The 23,204-nt window shown below is 40.2% G+C and overlaps 1 long non-coding RNA gene across 1 annotated transcript; it reads left to right on the top strand.

The window, feature by feature from the left end:
- Positions 1-279: 279 nt before the first annotated feature.
- On the top strand, positions 280-22,267 carry LOC118008291. Its single transcript, XR_004678631.1, has 3 exons — positions 280-512; positions 3,029-3,140; positions 21,121-22,267. It is a non-coding gene; the product is annotated as an uncharacterized LOC118008291 (long non-coding RNA).
- The last annotated feature ends 937 nt before the right edge of the window (positions 22,268-23,204 follow it).

Here is a 23,204-nt window from a genome sequence, read left to right as displayed (position 1 = left end):
CCATTGGTTAAAAATAAAGCAGTTTGGGCTATGTTGGAAAAAAATTTAGGTATCTTCAAAAGAAATACATCAAAATATTAATAGAATATATTTCTGGATATTGGGGCAGTGGATACTGTTAGATTTCTTCTTGATTTAGATCCCAAATTCTCCACAGAAGGGAAAAAAATGTCTTTGTGTGAGCATGTTTTGTGTGTGAGCATGTTTTGTTTTGTCTTGTTTCCCCACCAAAAAGCGTTTGCTTGCTTCCTGGTAACCATACTTTCATTTTCCTGTGGAAAGTTACCCTGTCCTCTAGTCACAGACCATGAGGCTTCAGTGGATGTCTTAGCTAAGAATCTAAGTGTGCAACAAGGACCCTGGATGTTGCACTTCTCTGGCTACAGGGATTGATCGCGGAGAAGCACATGAGCTGACTTGTGGGCAAAAAGAGATTTCTGAAAAGGACATTTTCCTGTTACTGGACATGAACTTGAAAGGATGTGAGATCTACAGCTTCTGTCTCAGAATCTGTAAGTACAGGGGAGAAGCTGTGATCAGGGAACCAGCCCACAGAGGCTACCTGGACAGCAGCACTGCTCTGGCTGTGCCTGGGTGTGTCAGTTACCTGGCTCATGGGTTCCCTTGTGCCTGAGCCAGAGGGGTAGGGATTATCAAGAATGATCTTGATAAAATGTTATGACTTTTTAAATTTCTTTTTATTGATATCTTTTGGTGAGTAGTTTATCCTGGAAGTTGTAGTCCTTTGGTTGTAAATCTCTGAAAAGGAATCAGAAAAATTCATTTTGGAGAATGATTTATTGTATTGGAGCTCTTTTTCTGCTTCCATTTGTAAGGAAATCAAGGCGTTTGTTTATTCTAAGTAAATAATTAAAATTGTGGTGATTCATTATTTCTCTGCAATATTGCCCAAATATATCTTCATTGAGAAAACAAAGGCAATATAAACAAATTTTCCCTCTCATTGAATCCAGGCCTTCATTCTCAAAACAGTAAGATGAAATTTTCAAACATTTCAGGCAGAAAAATGGATAGCATCACTTTTGAACAAAAGTTTCTCTCTTCTCACCCCTCTGTGACACAAATGACAAGACAAACCAGGGAAACCTCTAGAACTACCACATCAAAAATTGACTTCCAGTAATTTTTCCAGAGAACAAGGGAGATTTCCTCTACTCAGATCCCAGTATGGAAAAATTGTCCTTCTCTTTATGCTATACTTACTTGGGTACAGGTCAGAAACCTGACTGAGTCAGTGCAAGTCTGACAATTGTGTTAAAATTAGTCAAGCCAGAGTCAACAAGAACATTATGTACCAAAACATGATCTTCCTTAGCATGAATTTTGAGGCTATGTGAGGTTAAATAACAAGGGGAAGATAGGAATGAGCCAATTCAAAATATTACAGATCTGTTAACCTTGGTAAAATGATTTGGCAGTCCTAGAGGACAATTTCCTGATGTTCGTTGGTATGTGTTTTACTTCTTATACTTTTTTTTGTTGTTGTTAGAGAGAGAGAAAGACAGAGGGCCCACATGGTGGGGGGGGGGGTGGAGGAGGGGAGGGGCAGAAGGAGAGGGAGAGAGGATCTTAAGCAGACCAGACATGGGGCTCAAGCTCATGACCTGAGATCATGACCTGAGTGGAAATTAAGTGCCGGACGCTTAACCGGCTGAGCCACCCAGGCGCCCCACTTCTGACACTTTTAATCAAAGAGATTTTGATCTCTTAGAAACTTTGCTTGCTTTATATTAGAATTTTCCAATAGTTCCTAGAAGAGGTCATATGACCCCAGTGTCATGTGAACCTCCTTGTGCCGCTTCCTAGGGAAACCTTTGAAATTGATGAGCTTTCCCACTCAGGAGTGGTAGATATGAGGGCTGTAATGAGAATTAGGACCACTGGGCTTTCCTGATTGGCTGAGCTAGGATCTGAATCTGATTTTAAAAAGAAGTTAGTTCTTTAAGAACCTAATGAACTGAACAATACAGCTTGAAAGTTGGTTCCCTAGTGTGACATGAAAGTAAGGGCAGGCTTTTAGCTGACTCTCAATGTGATTCAACTTGATTTTTACCTCATGCCATACCATTCCTGGTGCAGGTGGAACTATTTTCCATTCTCCGTCTCTCTCTGTTCAGTTTTAATCATGCTACATATGATAATGCTAATTAATAAGCACCCATTTCAAAACAATCTGGGACATGATACATATGAATAAATACAATTTAAGCCAAATTGAGCTCAATGCCCAGAAAAATTAGGCACAATCACTTATAAACAACTGAATATATATTTATTAATATATATTAAATAATAAATATTATAGTAATATTAATGTGATATATTAATATATGTTATGACGTATAATGTATATTATATAATATGTTAATATAATTTCATTACATATAATGAAAATATAAATACTAAACATATAAAACAACTCAATTAACATGTGGGATATTGTGTAATTTTTAAAAATTTTAAAATGTCACTTGACCAGATGGAATTTTAGGCATTTATGACAATGTAAGGGATGATTTATGTAGACAATCCCTAGTGTGGGGCTGGCAGCAATCACTCTCAGTTTTGGATATTCCTTATGGTGAAGCTGAAAATAATGCTGATGGTAACAGTGATGATGGTTTCATGCTAAGTTTCCAAGTCACTCTTTTGTCATTTTTATTCCCACTGTGTGTGGGAGGAGGAGGAGGAGGAGGAGAAAAAGTTTTTGTTATAAGAGATTCATTTCATTTCGTCAAGAAAGAAGAAATAAAAGAAGCTGGTTTACAGTTGTATACCTGGTGCTACTTTCTCCTAACTGCTTGTACAAAGCCCTTAGGACACATTTGGGCTTTTGTTGTTGTTGCTGCTTGCTATTATGTAAGTCCTGTCAACAAAAACAGAGCATCAAAGGTAAAGCAGGTGTTCTACTGGATGTGAACACCAAATAAGATGAAAATGTTGTGTTCCTTTCCAGTAGTAATTGGGGAATGTACCCATTGACTTCTCGGTAACTTATGTTTTCTAGTAAGAAATGGGAAGAGAGAAGGCACAGCAACAACCTCAGGCCGTGGAGACTCCCTGGTGACCTGGATGCAGCCATGATACCTGAGGACATGGAAGACATACATAATTCAGGTGTAAGTCCTAATTTAAATATAGTTAAAGAAGAATGTAGACAGCAATATAGTGTCTATCACCCTTCCAACTTCCAGAATATGGTGGTGCTGATATTGAACTTGTAATCTTTGGGAATGGTTTGAAGAAGAAAATGCAAGGTGAAACTGTATTTAAAACTTCACTTAATGAACTCCTACCGCTCTAAAAAAAAGGATTTGAGCTTTAAAATCATATCTTCTCTATATGTAAGAGCACTTACTGTTCTATACTATTTCATAAAATGCATTTTGTGATTCTTTTAGTGAGGCTTCTGCTCTGAATCCTTTTTGCATGTGTTTGTTAATAGGGATATCAGAATTGCTATATTTTGCTTAATCAACACGTATATACATTATGTTCATAGCATTCGTGTTCTACCACAGTCCATAAATTAGGATCTTTAGTTGGAGGTTGCCTTGCTTGTTGAGAATGATAATTGGGCCTTTTGTGTTGAGGGGAGACATGGGGCAGAGGGGTTGGCCCCAGGGGGTTGTGGAGCCTGTGACATTGTCACTGAGTTGCCCCTGCTATTTGAAATCTCCTTTCAGTCAGGATGATGACTGGGGCCCCAGCCAGGTGACAGGACTTCTCAGTTTGAAGCTGAGAATGATCCAGAGGCTAGCACTCGAGGGCACAATGGAAGCCAATACCCAGGAGGATAATAAAACTTACGTAGCAACCCAGTGACCTTTTCAGAGGCTACTCTACAAAAGGCATGACTGGATGGAATGTTAGCTGTCAGGGTGGACAAGTGTGGGAGGCAGAGTGTGGCTCTTCCTGAAGCTGGAAGTGGGAGATCTGTGGCTGGCTGCAGGCACTCTAATGGCGAGACTGCATTCTGAGTTCAATATGCAGAGGGAGCCTGGCTTGCTGGCTTCCTGATATAGACTGCAGAATAAATATAGACACCTGGCCAGTGAGAGTGGAGGTAAGTTTGTGTATTGGGGCTGTGTGGATATTGAGGAGCACTGGAAGTTGTAGAATCTGTGCTCCTTGTAAAGTGTCAGCACTTCTGCATCCATTATGGAGCTGTGAGGACACCCCATTCCCATCCTCCACCTTTTCCAACATCAGGACAAATAAATAAAGGGCCTTAATCATTTGCACCAAGCTACTCTAAAGACGTTTTTTGAACAAGCAGAGACCTAACAACGCTTTGACCTTTGACCTTCATTTTTATCCAGAGGGGTCTCTCCGTGTGCTCTCTCCAAGAACATATCATAAAGGAGCCACTGCTGATGGCCTTTGGCTGTTTCTTGGTGTCAGGAGGAGCATCTAAATTTCCTGGGATCTAAAAATGGGAGTGTTATCAGAATGAGCTTCTGGGCAAGTAGGTATCTGCATAACTCAAAATCACATTTTATAAGGTAAAAGAAAGAATAACAACCACATTGATCAGATTTGGGAAAATTTCCTGTGACACAAACCCTAAGTATCCCAAAAGGCATTTTGGTAAGGTATTCACTAACAGAAGGGAATGAAAGGGCACAACAAAAGAAAGAAATAGCACGGGATTATTTTAAGCCAGAAAAAAAAAGTTACAAGGGTCTCTCTTTGGACAGGTACAAAAATCATGCTTACATTTTATATACTCAAGTGGAATGTTTGAGAATTTTTGTTTAAGTGTTAATAAGGGAAATTTGTTATTATTCAGTCTTTTCATTGGCCCATTTGTGGCAATGAAAGCAGGTTTACCAACTGACAAATACCGTATTTTCATAATATAAGTGCTAATAAAATGTGAACTAAAATATTGGACGGCACCTTTGCAGACATCTGAACAATTTGAGATTAAGGCATAAAATTGACTGCATCTCTACAAAGCAAGGTGCAGCTTGGAGAGAAAATAAAATACCAGATAACAGATATTTAATCTTATCCAAAAGAATATAGGTCTTTATTTTATTCCAGAATAGCCTCATATGAATATTAATTACAGAGAACCCTCCCCCCCGATAATTGTTTTAAAGCACAAAGGCAAGATTTCAAGATTTTTTTATAGAATAGTATATGGCAAAGTGAATGTAGTGTTTCTTTTTTTTTTTTTTTAAGCTTTTATTTATTTATTTGACAGAGAGAGACAGTGAGAGAGGGAACACAAGCAGGCGGAGTGGGAGAGGGAGAAACAGGCTCCCTGCTGAGCAGAGAGCCTGACGCGGCGCTCGATCCCAGGACCCTGGGATCATGACCTGGGCCAAAGGCAGACGCTTAACGACTGAGTCACCTAGGCGCCCCAAATGTAGTGTTTCTAAGGGAAAATTTCTTCTTAGTATTTCTCAGGAAATTTATGTTTTTCAGAACTCCAGGTTCTGAAAAAAAATCAAGAAATGAGAAAAATGAAAAAAAGTAACATAAGTCTCCTGTGGGAATTAAAAATTAACAATCAACACAATGATATTCTAAGAAATAAGTATTGAAAGCAAGTGAGCCCCGAAATTGACAATTTCAACTTCTGATTCTGTGTAGTGCTGCTGACTTTGCTAGAGGACCTGGATGTTGCATTATTCGGATGACACCCAGGTTTGTTGGTGTTTTCATGTTAAAATATTCAGCATAGGTATTTGTTCTTTAATAGAAGAAATGCAAAGAACAGATGGGACTGATGAGTGATACTGTGATGTAAAATCAGCAGCTGATCTAAAATCTGAATTAGCCAGAGCAATATCAATTCCAATGGCAAAACCAAAATCAAAGCAAGTAGATAAAAATATTTTCATCTTTAAAAAGAAATGATTAAAACAAAAGAGAGGCATTTTTGTTTTGTTTTGTTTTGGAATATTTGTGATGAAGCAAGGCCAAAACTATCAGAACGATTAGCTTTTTGTTTTAAGATCTCATTTTAAAAACAACTTTTAAATATTGAATATTTGTGGTATTACATTTCAGTTTTAAATGCTTTTTAAAAAAACCATTTATTTATTTATTTTAGAGAAAGAGTGAGAGTGTGTGGCTCAAGCACACAAGATGGGGAGCAGGAGCAGAGGGAGAGAGAGAGAGAATCTCAACCAGACTCCCTGCTTAGTGCAGAGCCTGAGGCTGGGCTGGATCTCATGACCCTGAGATCATGACCTGAGCCAAATCAAGAGCTTAACAGACTGAGCCACCCAGGCACCCCCAAATGTTTTTTATTGAAGTTTATTCTGTGTGAGTATTCTTTTGATGTTTTCTATTATTAAATGTTCAAATCAAAGAGAAATTTTTATACATTGAAATATATAATATTGTCTCTCTCTATAGTAATAAACAATTTATTTATCTCTTTTAAATAGAAAATCTCTAAAACTTTTAGTTTCAGAAAAATTATTCACTGTTTGTTATTATAGTTACCAATCATTATTTTGAAAGATATAAGTAAAGTTTTGTGAAAAATTCAGTGTAATATGATTTTAGAAATTCCTGAGCATTTCAGGGAATTCTGATGTCTCATTCCCAAATCCTAAAGATTACTTTCCCTAAGATTAATATATTTTGTGAATTTCAAAAACACTAGGTGATTTGGATTATTTTAACTCTTTTTTAAAAATTCCATTAATTAACTTATAGCATATTACTAGTTTCGGAGGTAGAGTTCAGTGATTCATCAGTCTTATATAATACCCAGGGCTCATTACATCATGTGCCCTCCTTAATGTCCATCACCCAGTTACCCCACCCCTCAACTCCCTCCCCTCCTGCAACCCTCAATTTGTTTCCTATGATTAAGAGTCTCATGGTTTGTCTCCCTCTCTGATTTCATCTTGTTTTATTGTTTCCCTCTCCTCCCCTATGATCCTCTGTTTTGTTTCTTAAATTCCACATATGAGTGAGATCGTATGATAATTGTCTTTCTCTGATTGATTTATTTTGCTCAGCATAATACCCTCTAGTTCCATTCACATCATTGCAAATAGCAAAGTTTCCTTTTTTTGATGGCAGAGTAGTATTCCATTGTATATATATACCACATCTTCTTTATCCATTCACCTATCAATGGACATCTAGGCACTTTCCACAGCTTGGCTATTGTGGATATTGCTGCTATAAACATTGGGGTGCATGTTTCCCTTTGGATCACTACATTTGTATCTTTGGGGTAAATACCTAGTAGTGCATTGCTAGGTTATAGGGTAGCTCTATTTTCAACTTTTTGAGGAACCTCCATACTGTTTTCCAGAGTGGCTGCACCAACTTGCATTCCCGCCAGCAATGTAAGAGGCTTCCCCTTCCTCTGCATCCTCACCAAGATCTGTCATTTCCTGACTTATTAATTTTAGCCATTCTGACTGGTGTGAGGTGGTAGCTCATTGTGGTTTTGATTTGTATTTCCCTAATGCCTAGTGATGCTGAGCATTTTTTCATGTGTCTGTTGGCCATTTGGATGTCTTCTTTGGAGAAATCTCTGTTCATGTCTTCTGCCCATCTCTTGACTGGATTATTTGTTCTTTGGGTGTTGAGTTTGATTAGTTCTTTATAGATTTTTGGATACTAGCCCTTTATCTGATATGTCATTTCCAAATACCTTCTCCCATTCTGTCAGTTGTCTTTTGGTTTTGTTGACTGTTTCCCTTGCTGTGCAAAAGCTTATTATCTTGATAAAGTCCCAGTAGTTCATTTTTGCCTTTTTCCTTTGCATTTGGAGACATGTCTAGGAAGAAGTTGTTGTAGCTGAGGTCACAGAGGTTGCTGGCTGTGCTCTCCTCTAGGATTTTGATGGATTCCTGTCTCACACTTAGGTCTTTCATCCATTTTGAGTCTATTTTTGTGTATGGTGTAAGGAAATGGTCTAGTTTCATTCTTCTGCCATGTGGCTGTCCAATTTTTCCAGCACCATTTGTTGAAGAGACTGTCTTTTTTCCATTGGACATTCTTTCCTGCTTTGTCAAAGATTAGTTGACCATAGAGTTGAGGGTCCATATCTGGGCTCTCTATTCTGTTCCATTGATCTGTTTTTGTGCCAGTACCATACTGTCTTGATGATGACAGCTTTGTAATAGAGCTTGAAGTCTGGAATTGCCACTGGCTTTTGTTTTCTTTTTCAACATTCCTTTGGCTATTCGGGGTCTTTTCTGGTTCCATACAAATTTTAGGATTATTTGTTCCAGCTCTGTGAAAAATGTTGATGGTATTTTGATAAGGATTGCATTGAATATATAGATTGCTCTAGGTAGCATAGACATCTGAACAATATTTGCTCTTCTAATACATGAGCAGGGAATGCTTTCCCATTTCTTTGTGTCTTCCTCAATTCCTTTCATGAGTTTTCTATAGTTTTCTTAGTACAGATCCTTTGCCTCTTTGGTTAGGTTTATTCCTAGATATCTTATGGTTTTTAGTGCAATTGTTATTGGGATCGACTCCTTAATTTCTCTTTCTTCTGTCTCATTGTTAGTGTATAGAAGTACAATTGATTTCTATGCATTGATTTTATATCCTGCCACTTTACTGAACTCCTGTATGAGTTCTAGCAATTTTGGGGTGGAGTCTTTTGGGTTTTCCACATAGATTATCATGTCATTTGTGAAGAGTGAGAGTTTGACTTCTTCTTTGCCAATTCAGATGCCTTTTATTTCTTTTTGTTGTCTGATTGCTGAGGCTAGGACTTCTAGTACTATGTTGAACAACAGTGGTGATAGTGGACATCTTTGCCCTGTTCCTGACCTCAGGGGAAAGACTCTCAATTTTTTCCCCATTGAGAATGATATTCACTGTGGACTTTTCATATATGGCTTTTATGATATCGAAGTATGTTCCCTCTGTCCCTACACTGTGAAGAGTTTTAATCAAGAAAAGATGCTGTACTTTGTCAAATGCTTTTTCTGCATCTATTGAGAGGAGCATATGGTTCTTGTCCTTTCTTTTATTAATGCAGTGTATCACATTGATTGATCTGCAGATGTTGAACCACACTTGCATTCCAGAAATAAATCCCACTTGGTTGTGGTGAATAATCCTTTTAAGGTACTGTTGTATCCTATTGGCTAGTATCTTGGTGAGAATTTTGGCTTCCATATTCATAAGGGCTCTTGGTCTGTAATTCTCCTTTTTGGTGGGGTCCTTGTCTGGTTTTGGGATCAAGGTAATACTGGCCTCGTAGAAAGAGTTTGAAAGTTTTCCTTCCATTTCTATTTTTAACTGTCAGTCTTATGTTAAAGGGAAATTTATTCCAGGATCCAGATGAGAGAATAGATATGAATATAACTTAATTAACATAACAATTTATAATTTCTTGAATTAAACAATTAAGCAAATGTTATGCATACTCACCAGATTGTCACACACTTGCACGCTCCATTCATTTATTTGTTCATTTATTGAACAAGGAGTGTTTACTCCATGTCAGGCTCTGGTCCAGACTCAGGACAAAGGACTGAACCAAAGAGAAACAGTTCTCGTCTGGGAGGGTGGGACTGACACAATAAAAAAGTACATCTGAAACATCATTCCAGCTGTGTTTTGGCAAGTGCAATGGTGAAATGTTAAGTTTTTGCCATTTCTTGTCTGTCCATATTTAAGGGTAAGTATGTGGGGTCATAGGAAGCTCTGAGACTATACTTCACATGGAAATACCTTTATGGATCCAAGTTGCATTTCTCAAGCTACTAAACCCACATCCACGTGCTCAGGGTGGAAACTGGAATTTGTCTGTGGAGCAAACTGATCTTCCTTGTAACTGGGATAGATGTGACAAATTGTTCCAAAGATTCTTTCTTCTTTCCATTCTGTTTTCTTTGCCAGCTCCCTTTTTTCTCCTTCTCATACTTCTTCCCTCCCCCTTTGGTGTTCCTTTTTCTTCACATTTCATTATAATTGATTTCATTTGCTGGCTTCATGTTATGGTGTCCCTGGCATGTGTCTCACATTATCCAATAAGTAGGAATCTACCACTTCCTGGTTGGTTCCCCTCTAATTTTAGGTGAAAGTATGTGAAGATCCTATAATTTCCAGGGACTCCATACAGGTATTCTTCTTCATATTATATTTGCAATTCCAGTCTCATTTAGTGCATCTTCTGATTTAATCATATTTTTCAGGACATTAACCAATATTCTTTTAACTCACTCTTATCTTTCCCTTATTTGGCTTTCAATTTTCAATCAATCAAGTGGTATATGATCCCTAAGAAATGCTGGGAGTTGCCATTTTGAAAGTCACCATTGGTATCACTTTGTTCACCTCTTTTCATGTTTGGTGCCATAACACACTGGCTTATAATTATTCATTGAGATGATGCCTTTAATAAAGCTATTCATAGGTCTCTTGGTTGAGAGAATTATTAAAATCTACTGCAGTAGTTAAACCAAGGTTCCAGGTTATATGACAGATCATTAACTCAAACTGGCTTTGAGCTTATTGTGTAAATAATTTTCCCAAGCCTAATGTGGTGTGCTGCAAAATATGGCTACATGTTTCTCTAGTCTTTGTACATAGGCCCCCTTGTAATGTGATCTTCCTGCTCCTTCCCACAAAAGGTGGTCCCTTTCTCTATTCCCTTGAAACTAGGTTTAGCTTGGGACTTGTGTTGGCCAAGGGAATGCAACAGAAGTGATGCTATGAAGCTCTAAGAGTTTTTGAAGTGTCCATTTTTGCCCTCTTGGTACCTGGTTGCATGTGAGAAAGCCCAGTGTAGCCTGCTTGAGAGGGCATGGGAAAGACAAGCCCCCCCACCCATAGCCCCAACCTACTGTCAGTGCATGAGTGAGACTAACTGCTCCGAGCCAGCCAGCAGCAGGACTGCCAAATGACTCCAAGTGCCTGAGAGACCTGCTGGTGCTCGCTCAACTCTACCCAAGTTGCCAACCAAAGAGTTAGGAAGAAATACAAAGTTATTGTTTTAAACATTAAGTTTTGGGGTGGTTGGCACACAGCAAGAGCTAATGAATACAGAATTTAGTACTTCAAAGTAGGATGCTGCTGTACCAATCACTGAAAACATGTGGCCTTTGCTTTAGCGGTAGTCAAGGTGGACACCAAAGACTGGAGAGACAGTGAAGAAATTGTTAACCAGAACAGAAAAAAATAAGTGGCAAACTATTATGGAGGCTGAAGAATCTGAGAAAATTGTTACTGAATGCTAAAAATGGGCAACCTGTGGCATTTAGTTGTGGCATTTAGATGGTAGAAGAGGTCCCTAACAAAACATGCGGATCTGGCTAAGCAGCTCTCTGGGCAGAATGTTGAAAACTCTAGGTTCTTCTACCTGCATGTGGTCTGTTAGATGCATGAGAGAGACAAACCAAAGAAGGAACTTTTCAGCTTGCAAGTAGAATTTAGAGGGAGTATAGTGTGTCTGATACTTGCTGGATTTGAAAATGAAACTGCTTTTCACCCCCAATTTGCTTAGTTTGCAAATGATTATCCTTGTAAAATATGATCTCTGAGAAGGACCAAGTCAAAGGTGTGGATGTAAGACCCTTATGTACAATAGTGGTTCCGAAACTTAAGTATCCCTCAAAATTATCTGAAAAGCTTGTTAAAACACAGGGTCTCTTTTCTTTCCTAAGAGATTCTGATTAAGTTGTTTCAGAGTGGGGTCTGAAAAATTGCATTTCTAGCAAGTTCTCAGGTGATGCTGCTGGTCTGAAGACCACACTTTGTGAAGCACTGACCTAGCCAGGTTTAAGTCTATGGCAAGTAGACCTGCTAAGCTAGACAAATGGCTTATAAGAATCTTTTTTTTTGTTTGTTTTTTTGGCTTGTAAGAATGTTTTTTTTTTTCTTAAAGATTATTTATTTTAGAGAGAGAGAGAGATCTGGGGAAGGAGGGGCAAAGGGAGATGGAGAGAGAGAATCTCAAGCAGACTCCCCACTGAGTGTGTAGCCTGATGCAGGGCTAGATCTCATGATCCTGAAATCATGCCCTGAGTGGAAATCAAGAGTCATATGCTCAACTGACTGAGCCACCCAGGTGCTCCTGGCTTGTAAGAATCTTAAATATGCTTCCTGCAATAGCCTGACATGCCCAGAATAGGTATCAGTCTTGCAAAGAGCTATGGATGTGGCTTTGGGGCATGGAGTCAACACCAATAAGTTTCAAAAGAAATTTAGAAAAATGTAAAAAAAAAAAAAAAGGCATATTTGTGCTAGCCCTATTGCTTGAACAAAAAGGGCCAGAAACATTTAAAGCTGGAAAGAGATCTCTGGACTTCCAATTTTCCGTGGGCAAGAAGCTGAGAGAAAGCTTTGCAACTGCAAACATATAATTATTTTTTGGATAAGAATGATATCTCAGAGGCTACAGCCAAAGAACATAGGGGAACGATGGATAAGGGGGTCACTCCCAGGAAACAAAACTGGAAACATTCAAGGAACATTCCCTGTGGCCAGAGAAGTGGGCTCTGGCCACGTGTCTGGGCTGCGCTTCAGAATTTCTGTAGGCTAATGCAGCTTTAGACTTCTCTTCCTCCCCAGTTTGAATAGGAATGCCTGCTGTAGTTTTCTTCTCCGTGACTCCTTACACATATGGAGAGCTGATAACATGTCTTATTGGTGCATAGGCTCTGGGTCAAGATGGGGTGTCTCTAAGGAACTGCACCTGAGGAGCTTCCTCCATATCCATATCTTTGCGGGGCAAAGATTCTCAACTTGAGTTGAATGCTATAATTGGGATGGGACTTATTGAGTTTCAGGGATGATATGAACATTTTGCGACAGAAGTAACATGAATAATTTAGGACAGATGGTGGACTGTAGTAAATTGCAGTATGACCAGAAGATCCTGTGATCCCTATCCACCACCTTCTATTCAAGATAAAGTCTGTTTCTCTACCTCCTTGGATCTGAGCCCAGCTTGTGACTTGCTTGGACCAACAGAATAAAAGAGATGGGATGTTGAGAGCCTTGTAAGCTGAGACCTCCAAAGGCCATGTCTTCCTTTTTGCTTTCTTGGAATATAGATGCCACAAGAGGAAGTCTGAGCTGGCCACAGAGAAGGCTCAGGAGAAAATCCAGGCAATTTAAATTGTATTTGAAGTCTAGAAAAAAATTACCCATTTTATGCTGCTGCAGAACCAACTCTCTCCTGTTGTGATTTGGGTGATAAAAATTAAATTTTGAGATAGTTTGGTACTTAGTTATAGATACAATGACATACACTAAGTCTATGTGCATTACAAATAAAAGATACAGAATTTTTAAGGTCAGAATAACTCATTATACATCATTTTCTCTGGAGAATAAAGCATATCTTTTAAAAGCCAACAGAATTTCATAAAAAATAAACTGACCATGCCCAGAAGAGAGACGGTATGTTGTGAATGGTATCATGTAAGTATAATGTTAATGCCCATATTTGACTATACCTCTAATGTGGTTTAAGTGTATAGGACAACAAAAGAAGGTACCTTTACTATTTTTCATCTACAAGTATTTATTTCAGCAAGTGTTTATTGACAACCTAATATGTATGAGATCCTGCACTAGGTGTTGTGGATAGGACAGTAAACAAAACAAGCAAAAATCTTGTCTTAAAGGAACTTAGAATTATGCAGGAGGAGAAAGGCAATGAATAATATAATAAGTAAAAAGTCTGTTGGAAAATAGTAAGTCCTGGGGAGGAAATATAAAATAAAGTAGATGGGAAGTGTTTAGGTGATAGTGGTTAAAATTTAGTCCTCACTTTCAGGAAGGCCCCATTCAGAAGTTGATTTTTATGTAAATACCTAGAAGGAAGTGCTGGAGGGCACGAGGATATCAAGGGGAACACAGTGTATACATGCCTTATATGTAAACATATGTGGAATGTTGGAGGAATGGCACCATGCAAGTTGAGCAAGGACGGTTGAAGTCAGAAAGATAATGGGAGTGTGGTGGACCTCAAGGCCACAATCAGGATTTGGGCTTTTGCTCTAAATGAGATGGAAAGCCACTGCAGAATTCTGAAAATAGGAGTTATATGATCTGACTTAGATTTTTCAGATGATCTAAGACTGCTGTGATGAAGACTAGACTGAGGGGACAAATGGAATTAGCCAGGTGAGTGATAGTGAAGAAGTGGTACCAAGAGGTCAGGTTCAGGATACAGTATGCAGTCATATCCTGTGGAATTTGCTGACTGATGCAAAGCAGAGCATGGGAAAATGAGAAGACCCAAGGATGATTCCAAGGTTTTTGTTCTAACCAGCTGAAAGCCTGAGATTGTCATTAATTCAGATAGGGAAGAGGTACAGATCCAAGTTTAAGGAACCCATGTTAAGTTTGAGGTGGTGAACAGACAGCAAATGGAGATGTCAGGTAGACAGTAATATGTATCTAGATTTTGGGAGAGATGTCTGAGTTGGAGATAAGAATTTGAGAGTCGTTGGCTGTATTGCTTGTTAGGGTTTCCATAGCAAAGTACCAGAGGCTGGGTGGCTTAGAAATAGAAATTCATTTTCTCACAATTCTGGATGCTAGAAGTCTAAGATCAAGACTTCTTGATCTGTTGACCCTCATGACCTCAGGTTAACTTAATTACCTCTTTAAAGACCCTATCTCCAACTACAGTCACATTTCGAGGTACCAGAGATTAGGTTTTCAACATATGAATGGGGGGGGCACAGTTCAGCCCATGACATAGCATATGTGGTTTTTAAAACCTGACTAGATAAGACCATTTAGAATGGGTTTAGATAGAAAATAGCAAATGGGTGCCTGTGTGGCTCATTTGGTTAAGTGTCTGACTCTTGATTTCAGCTCAGATCATGATCTCAGGGTTGTGAGATCAAGCCCTGCATTGGGCTCCATACTTACTGTGGAGTCTGCTTGAGATTCTCTCACTCTTCCTCTCCCTTCCACTCTGCTCCTCTTCCCTCTCCCCACACTCTCTCTCTCTCTCTCAAATAAATAAATAAATATCTTTTTAAAAAAAGAAAATATCAAAGAAATAAGGACAAGCCTTGAAGCCCTACAATATTTAAAGGCTAAAGAAATGAGAAGGAACCAGAAAAGGAGATTGAAAATGAGAGACCAGAGATGTAGGAAGAAAGTCAGGGGGGTGGGGTGTCCTGAAAGGCAAGTAGACAAAGGTTCTAGGAGGAGAGAATGATCGACTTTGCCAGTTGCTCTTGAGAGGCAAGTTAGCTACCTTAAAAACTCACAATACTACTAATAAGAATAACAACAAATAACAATGACAAACTTCAATAGTAGTAGCTTTTATTGAGTGCTTACTATGTGCTAGGAGTTTGACTACCTCATTTTTTCTTCAAATCATCTCTGTAAGATGAGTACTAGAATTATTCTGTAATTGACAGACAATGAAATTGTAATTCAGAGAGATTAAATAACTCACCCAATCAGGATCAGCTACATAATTTGCAGGGTTCAGTGCAAAATGAAAAGGTGGGGTCTTTTGTTCAAAAATTATTAAGAATTCCAGAATGGTGACAGCAGAGAACTGGATCTGGGCATGGGGCCCTTTGAAGTGTGTCTCTGGGCAGGGGACCCACATCCACAGAGCTGGACAAGCACCCGGTCAGTGTTGGAGCCAGCCCTTGGAGCCAATCTAACCATGGCCTTATTAAAATGATCCTTTACTAAAGATGTGAAGTGCTCTATAGTTTGCCAATAGTTTCACCTAACAGAGCATCATGAGATATTTCCAAGGACTCTTGTCACTCTGGACAATCAAAAAAACAAGCCCTCTTCTGGTTCAATCCCAGTATTGCTTAGGTCCTCCCTGCAGGGACTAGGGATAGGAAGCTAGGAAGGTTGCCTCGTGGGAACTCTTCCTTTGAAAATGAATTAAGAACTCTGTGACTTCTAATTGTGACCATGAAATCCATGCTTCTATGCTTGAAATGAGGATGTGAGAAAAGTCAGGTTGCATCAAAGCTTGATAGTTATTTGGGTCGGCATTGTCTGCCACTGGTGCTCATTTTAAGCTCTTTTGAGTGTTTATTGCCAGCCCTCCTTTTTGAGGCTCACATAGACATTACACCTGTGAAAGCATTTGTTGACTGACATAAAACTCAGCATTAGGACCAGTGGAATTATACACTCCTTTCTCACACCTGCCTTTATTTAGCTTCATTTTCAGGAAATATCAATTTTTTTCTTACTTTTTGGTCAGTCTTTCTGGAGGCACCACTGTGCCACTGTGACAGCATTTTAAATTAGTTTCACCACACTCATCAGCTTTGTGATTATCTCTGCTTCTTGAACACCTGGTCTGACTTTAGAAATTATTTGCCATCTGGTCAAATACTGAGTAATTATAACAATTTAATGGCAGGATAAAACACTGTTAAGAGACTTGATAGTCTTGTCAAAGAGTTAGATAGCATTAAATTAAGCTCTGCCATCAATTTAATAAATGTGTTCCCTTTACTGACTTTAACAGTGTTACTTTTAAGGGCATTGTTGGGGGTTTCCTTGGTATTAGTCTCTGCAGACATTATGTTGGTCAGAGCCCCGAGGGTTACACATATTCAGCAATTTCCGTCACATATTAAAACAGAAGCAATCTGTAGCTTCTGTTTGACAAACATACACCTAAGACTGCACAGCACATTCAACCCATCACTTCTTATTAGGATCATTGACTTGCCTGGAATCTTGAAGCCCTTTCAGCATGGAACATTCAGGAGTGTGGGCCTTGTTCATACACAGCACTTTTCTGTGATGAGTGTCTTCTGGGGATGTACTTTAAGGGAGGATGCATTTTAACATTATCATGCACTTTGAGATTGGATGCCATTTGGATGATTCCATAGGAGAGGTGTCCGAATTCTTACGAGCATATAGTCTGGAGCCACACTTCCTGGTGTGGACCCTGTTCTGCCACTTCCTCGCTCTGTGTTCTTGGCCAAGATATTGTTTTTATCTGTTCTGTCATCCATAAGGCAGGGATGATGATAGGAATTACTTGATAGGGTTATGATAAAGACTGCACACAATAGTATTATTAAGTATTTAGTGCCTGGCATATAAGAAGTGCTATGCAAGTATTATTAAATAAATGTGGCTATAGGAAACCATACATACATAAAAATAAAAGCAAATAGCCATTCTTATTAAGAACTGGATGAGATTGAGTAGGACTTGTATAGATAAAAAGGCTCTAGGTCTAGGGTCACCTGGCAGGCTCAGTCGGTAGAATATGAAACTCTTGATCTCAGGGTTGTGAGTTTAAGCCCCATGTTGAGTGTGGAGTGTACTCAAAAATTAAAAAAAAAAAAAAGGCTCTAGGTCTAAAACAAAAGAAAGATATGCATCCCATGTGTCCCCAAGCCCTCTGGTCTTCTGAGGTCAGCTTTTTCTTTAATATTTTAATGGATTTCCATAGCATTTTCATCCTATATATAACATCTGGACATTCACAGTGGTTAAGTTGTGCTGAATTATTGCTTGCTGTTGCCTGCCTCTGTAACCTCACTAGGCTCTTATTCCAGTTTTGGCTTTCAACTGTCATGTTTCTTTCTGGATTTACTCATTTGGCAGACATCCATGGAGCATGGGACTAGGCACTGTTGGTACAGAGGCGAGCAATATAGAAAAGAACATAGACACAAAGAAACTTCAGGTAGGGCGCCTGGGTGGCTCAGTTGGTTAAGCGACTGCCTTCGGCTCAGGTCATGATCCCGGAGTCCTGGGATCGAGTCCCACATCGGGCTCCCGGCTCGGTGGGGAGCCTGCTTCTCCCTCTGACCCTATCCCCTCTCATGCTGTTTCTCTTTCTCTCTCTCTCAATTAAATAAATAAAAAAAAACTTAAAAAAAAAAAAAAGAAACTTCAGGTAATGACGAGTGGTATAATGGCATAAGACAGGGTGACATGGAGTGAGCTGGGATGGGCTCTTCCAATAGGGTGCTGTTGAGAAGGTGACATGAGAGGAAACTGGGATGTTGAGAGGTCCAGGAAACAGCAGACTCCTGAGCAGAGGACCCTGTCCTGGGTTTGAGAAGCTGAGAGGAGGCCAGGAGCTGGAGGACCTGGTGAGGGGTGTTGGGTAGAGAGGAAGTCGGAGAAGTGCTGAATTTTTCTGCACTGCTCCCTGGGAGGCTGGACGTTCATCCCCCTGCTTCTTTCTCCTTCAGCATCTCTATCCCAGGGCTATGGTGGTAGTGGGTTCTTGCCAAAGGTTTGGAAAATGCCAAATGGAGTCTGATACGGCCAGAGAAAGAACTTACAATGGAAACCTGATGCTACTGTTTTGGAAAGTTCTTCACTCATCCTCACCCATCATTCCTCCCTGGCTCTCCTTTCTCCACTGTGCCTGGTAACCCCCATGGTACTGACTCACCTCCTTCCCTTCTCTTATCTCTCCATCAGACAGTGTCTTATAAGCACTCATGTTCTGGGCCTACTTTGTATATCTAAAAATACATGTTGTCTACTTGCAACAATATGAAAAACTAGCAGAAGCTTTGAAATTATAATTCTTTTTTTATTCTTAAACATATCCAGGACCAAATTCTTCTAACCCACTCTGATAGGCAGAATAGAAGAATTTATTTCCCCACTTTCACGATAGACATCCAGGGACATGCTTTTTTGTGTGCTTGTTTTCTTCTTGGATTTCTAGCTTCAGCTAGATGTATAAGGACTACTCCAGACATGATTTTATGTGTAGTTCAATTAAATAAACCATTTATCTTTAAAAGTTTCCCCCAGTAAGGCTTTGTAACAATTAGGCTCCTCTGTAGAAGTTAAAGCTTCCCACCATAAATTATCTTCTTTTCCATTCCTCCCTTCTCAGAAACAATATCTCCCTTCTCTCTTCTTCCCATGCTCACATTCTGCCTCTAGAAGCAAGCGGCTTGGTACCCTCACTGACAGAGAATCACATGAAAGATATACTAGCCTCCTACTTGTGGCACAGAAAATGAGGAGTCAGGACTGTGTGTGGGTTCCTCACAGGTTTCAGGACTCCTCCTTCTTGACTTGAGCTACATAGACAGCATTTGCTGGGTTCAGAGGCTGCATGTGAAGGCAACATTTCTAGGAGGTAGGTGATATAGCTGAGATGATAGGGCCCAAGCCCTCTATTTTGCATTCCAGTTTGCACGAGAAACTTGAGGCCCAGGTGAGCTGCACAAAGTGTGTTGTTCTGCTGCGACCAGGTGCAGCCCACAGACTGCCACTTCTGGAGGATTGACCTCCTCCTACCTGCAGCTGATCTCAGCTGTGCAAACACCTCCAAATGGAGTTTCCGCAGGACAATTGTCCCTTAGTCAGGTGCTTTGCAAGAACAACTGTGAGCCCACAGAAATGTATCCCTGAGCTAAAGCTTCGGTGTGTCCTCCTGGGAGCTGGCAAACACCCCTTTCACTCTGCACGTCTCCATGTCAAATATTGACATTTCATATTGGAGTCTAGATGCCAGGAACTCTTGTGAACACATAATTATATATGTATTATGTGTAAACCAAAGGTCCATTATTTCAGGAAGCTGCAAGCCTGAAAATGTATTTTAAGTAACACTTACTAACAAGCCCTATCATTGTATGTGCCTTTTTCAGAAGGTTAACGGCTGTCAGGATGAATTATACCCATCCCAGAGCTGGCCTGACTTATCAAATACATCGGTGAGGGCACTTGGTCATCTATATCTGGAAACTGATACAATTTACTTAACATTAAGAGGGGAACTTCCTCCTAATGACTAACATAGCCAACTCATGACCTGCTTTCGTCATAGGGACTTCTCTAAATATTAAACATGGGGCTGTGCATCAGAATGTAACTCAGCCCACTGTTTTGACTGAGATGAATGACATAACTGTACATGACACTGGCTAAAGCAAGTGACCTATAATTAACAAACTAGAAGTGTGTATTCACCAGTCAACACACAGCTATGTTGGCATAGGGCATCTGACTTGAGTTGTAAGCATTGGTCAGTTACCCAGCCGGTAGCAAGTCCAATAGGGTCTGAGTGCATTAAGCAGTGCCAAGGGCCATGTGAGGCCATGGCTCAGCTGCCAGACACATTGACCATGCCACTGAGACATGGCCCGATTGGGAAGCCTCTGCAGATTTCCTGCCGGGAGGCAGTGGGTGTGATGGGACCAGATTCCCTGTCTCTGTGTAATGGAATCCTTTGCCTTATCTCAAACACTTGGAGGCTGTTGATACCAAGTGAATAGAGCACATGACTGTCAGATTGCTGTATTTAAAGAAAACACATGCTGTATTTACTGAACTTCCCCATTAGCGAATGCTTTTCAAGAGCTTTATGTTAATTATCAGTGTGCCAGCATTTCATTTTTCTGACATACTTGCATTTTGATGAGGCAAACTCAGGATGGGCATGGGCTGACAGGCCAAAAGTGAATTCTTAATGCAGAAGACTCAAATAAACAGTTAATAAAGTTCTGTTGTTAGAAGAAGAATCATGACTTGATAATATAAACACAGGTTCAGGATTGTTTAAAAAAAAAAATTTACCTGGCAGGCTTGGCCGCTAATAAAACCCCTCTGTGGCTGTGAACGGTTTCCTTATAAGCCATGAACACATTAGTGTTTTCCCCAAGAGTTCCAAGGAGCTACATCTTATATTCAGCCTCCTTATCAAACTTCCCAGGGTAAAATTTCTTGACAGGTTTCAGCATATTCCCTATCAACACACTAATATATTCCAGTAACTTCCCAGAGCAAACCCCAAATCAAAGCTTCTCCCCGTAAGAGGCACTGAGCATTTAAATGACCATCTGACCATCCTTAGGCCACAGAGGGAGGATGCAGACAGGGGTCCTGGCAGGGAGGCTGCCTGCAGCTTTTGGATGCCTCGTCTGTCACAGCAGCTGGGGTGGACACCCCCAATTTCATGTCTTCCGTGACAGCCACACTGCAACCTTGGCGTACACATCTCACTGGGAATATGGAATCACTGGACAAAGGTTACATAAAAGTACCATGCTAGGGATGGAATCTGACCCCACGTCAAATTCCTAAGTTGGTACCCTAACCCTCAATGTGATGGTGTCAGTAGGGATGGGATTAGTGCCCTTAGAGGAAGAGATATCAGAATGCTTGCTCTCTCTCTCTCTCCCCACGTAACAGGAAGGCAGTCATTCCCACAGGCCATGAAGAGGGTCACACCAGGAACCAGTCAGGTGGCACCTCAGTCTTAGACTTTCAGCCTGCAGCACTGTGAAAGTAAGTTTCTGCTGGTGAGACTCCCCACCCTCCCCCACCCCCGTCTGGTATTTTCTCATTGCAGCAGATGAGAAAGACAACGACAGCCATGTACCATGGCGAACATCACAGCTCATGATGTTGTTTGTAATCAAAACAAAGTCTGTCTTCACAGGCACTGCGTCTGGCTCTTTGGAAAAAGGAGCAGATGAAATGGACATAGTTCAGCCGCTGTCCTCTTGGCATTTACTGTCTAGGACTGACCGTAGGGATCTGACCTTGCCTCCCCACCTGTGCAACGGCAGACACACTGTACCCATATTAGCTCCCAGAAACATCAGCAGACAGATTCTCTTTTTGCATTCTTCACCTTCCACTGCTTTTCTATATAGACTCCTCCTCACCACAGAGTATGTAATAAGTGAAACAGTGCAACACAAATATGAAGAGAATTAGTTTGTAGAGCTAATGGAAGCATAGGGGTCTTGATATTAGTGTACATGGTAGACACCGTGGTTAAGAATGTGGGTTCCAGACCATGCCACATGGGTTCATGTCCTGGTTCTGCTATTTACAAGATATGCAACTTTGACAATTTTCTTAACCTGTCTGTGCTTTTGCTTCCTTGTTTGGAAAATGAGGACAATGATAGTACTTCCCTCCTGAGGTGGTTGTGATCTTTGGATGAGGTAAGATATATGAAGTGCAGGGCCTGGAACATAGTAAGTACATAATAAATGTTATCCTTTATTACTTCCTTATATTTTATCTATATTTTATCATGGCACTGAAAGGGAAAATAATTGCACTGGAGAAGCTTGCTGCCACTCTGAGATATAGGCCACTCATAATTAGCTCTTGAATCTATTGTACCAACATTTGGAGGGCCCACTCAGCACAGATGGGCCTCACTTGACTTATATATAGCAGTGCTGCGAAAAAGGGCAAGAAGGATATTTGCTGGTGGTAATGATGTTAATTAAAATTGTAGGTAATGTGCTAACCAGTTGCAGTGTTGTTAGAGCTGCCCAGATAGGGGGGAAAAGGCAGTGAGAAAGGTTTATCCTCTGAGGTAGACGGGAAAGAAATACTTTAAAAAGAAAATTCAGTGTAAGCCTTGGCAGGGGCAATTTATAATTCTCCAAATTTGCACTTCCCCTCCCCACCCAGACTCCCAACATCACCTACTTCGCTAATAACTTATGACACATTTTTCACTACAATAAAAAGATAACAGGAATGAGAAAATATAACAACTATGAGTCCAGCCTTTATGTCTGAAAAACATAGGTTCAAGTCATGCCTATGGAACTTAACATGTTTTAACTTTGGGCAACTTCATCTGACATTTACTAGCTTGTGGCCAAAGGTCTGACTTTGGCTAGTTTTGTAAAATAAAGACTGGCTGGCCTCAGTCCTCTGTTCCTGGGAGGGAGGTAGCCTCTAAATCCTTGGAGTTCACTGAGCAACAGAAATGTCTGTTATTCATGGTGGACCCTGGTAGCTTATGTGCAGGAAGTCACTGAGGAGGGGGCTGGGTCAGCTGGAGAGTTGGGCTATGTGATTTGAGAGCTGGGGTTTTGAGCCACATGATAGCAGCCTAACCTCAGGGGAAGGGCAGGGGCTGAAGAAACAGAGCAATCACATTCAATAATTCAATCAATCATACTTACGTAATGAAACCCCAAAACTCTGGACAACAAAGCTCAGGTGAGCTTCCCTGGTTGATAAAACTCTGTGGTATATTGTTCACATTGGTGTGCTAGGAAGGTGATGTGTACTGATTCCTTGGGAAGATGACATTAGAAGCTTTGTGTTCAGGGCTTCCCAGACCTCACTGTAAGCATCTCTTCTCTTGAATGGTCCTATATTGAATCCTTTTCCCTATAACAAAAAGTCTCATGGGTCATTCTAGTGAATCATTGGACATCAGTGACTGGGAACCCTCAAATTTGTAGCCTGTTGGTCAGAAGTGAGGTTGGCCCTGAGAACCTCAAGCTGGTGACTCG

The sequence above is a fragment of the Mirounga leonina genome, unplaced genomic scaffold, assembly GCF_011800145.1.
Source record: "Mirounga leonina isolate KUSES-001 unplaced genomic scaffold, KU_Mleo_1.0 Mir_125, whole genome shotgun sequence".
In the NCBI taxonomy this organism is placed as follows: domain Eukaryota; kingdom Metazoa; phylum Chordata; class Mammalia; order Carnivora; family Phocidae; genus Mirounga; species Mirounga leonina.
This window is presented reverse-complemented; position numbering and strand designations above follow the sequence as displayed.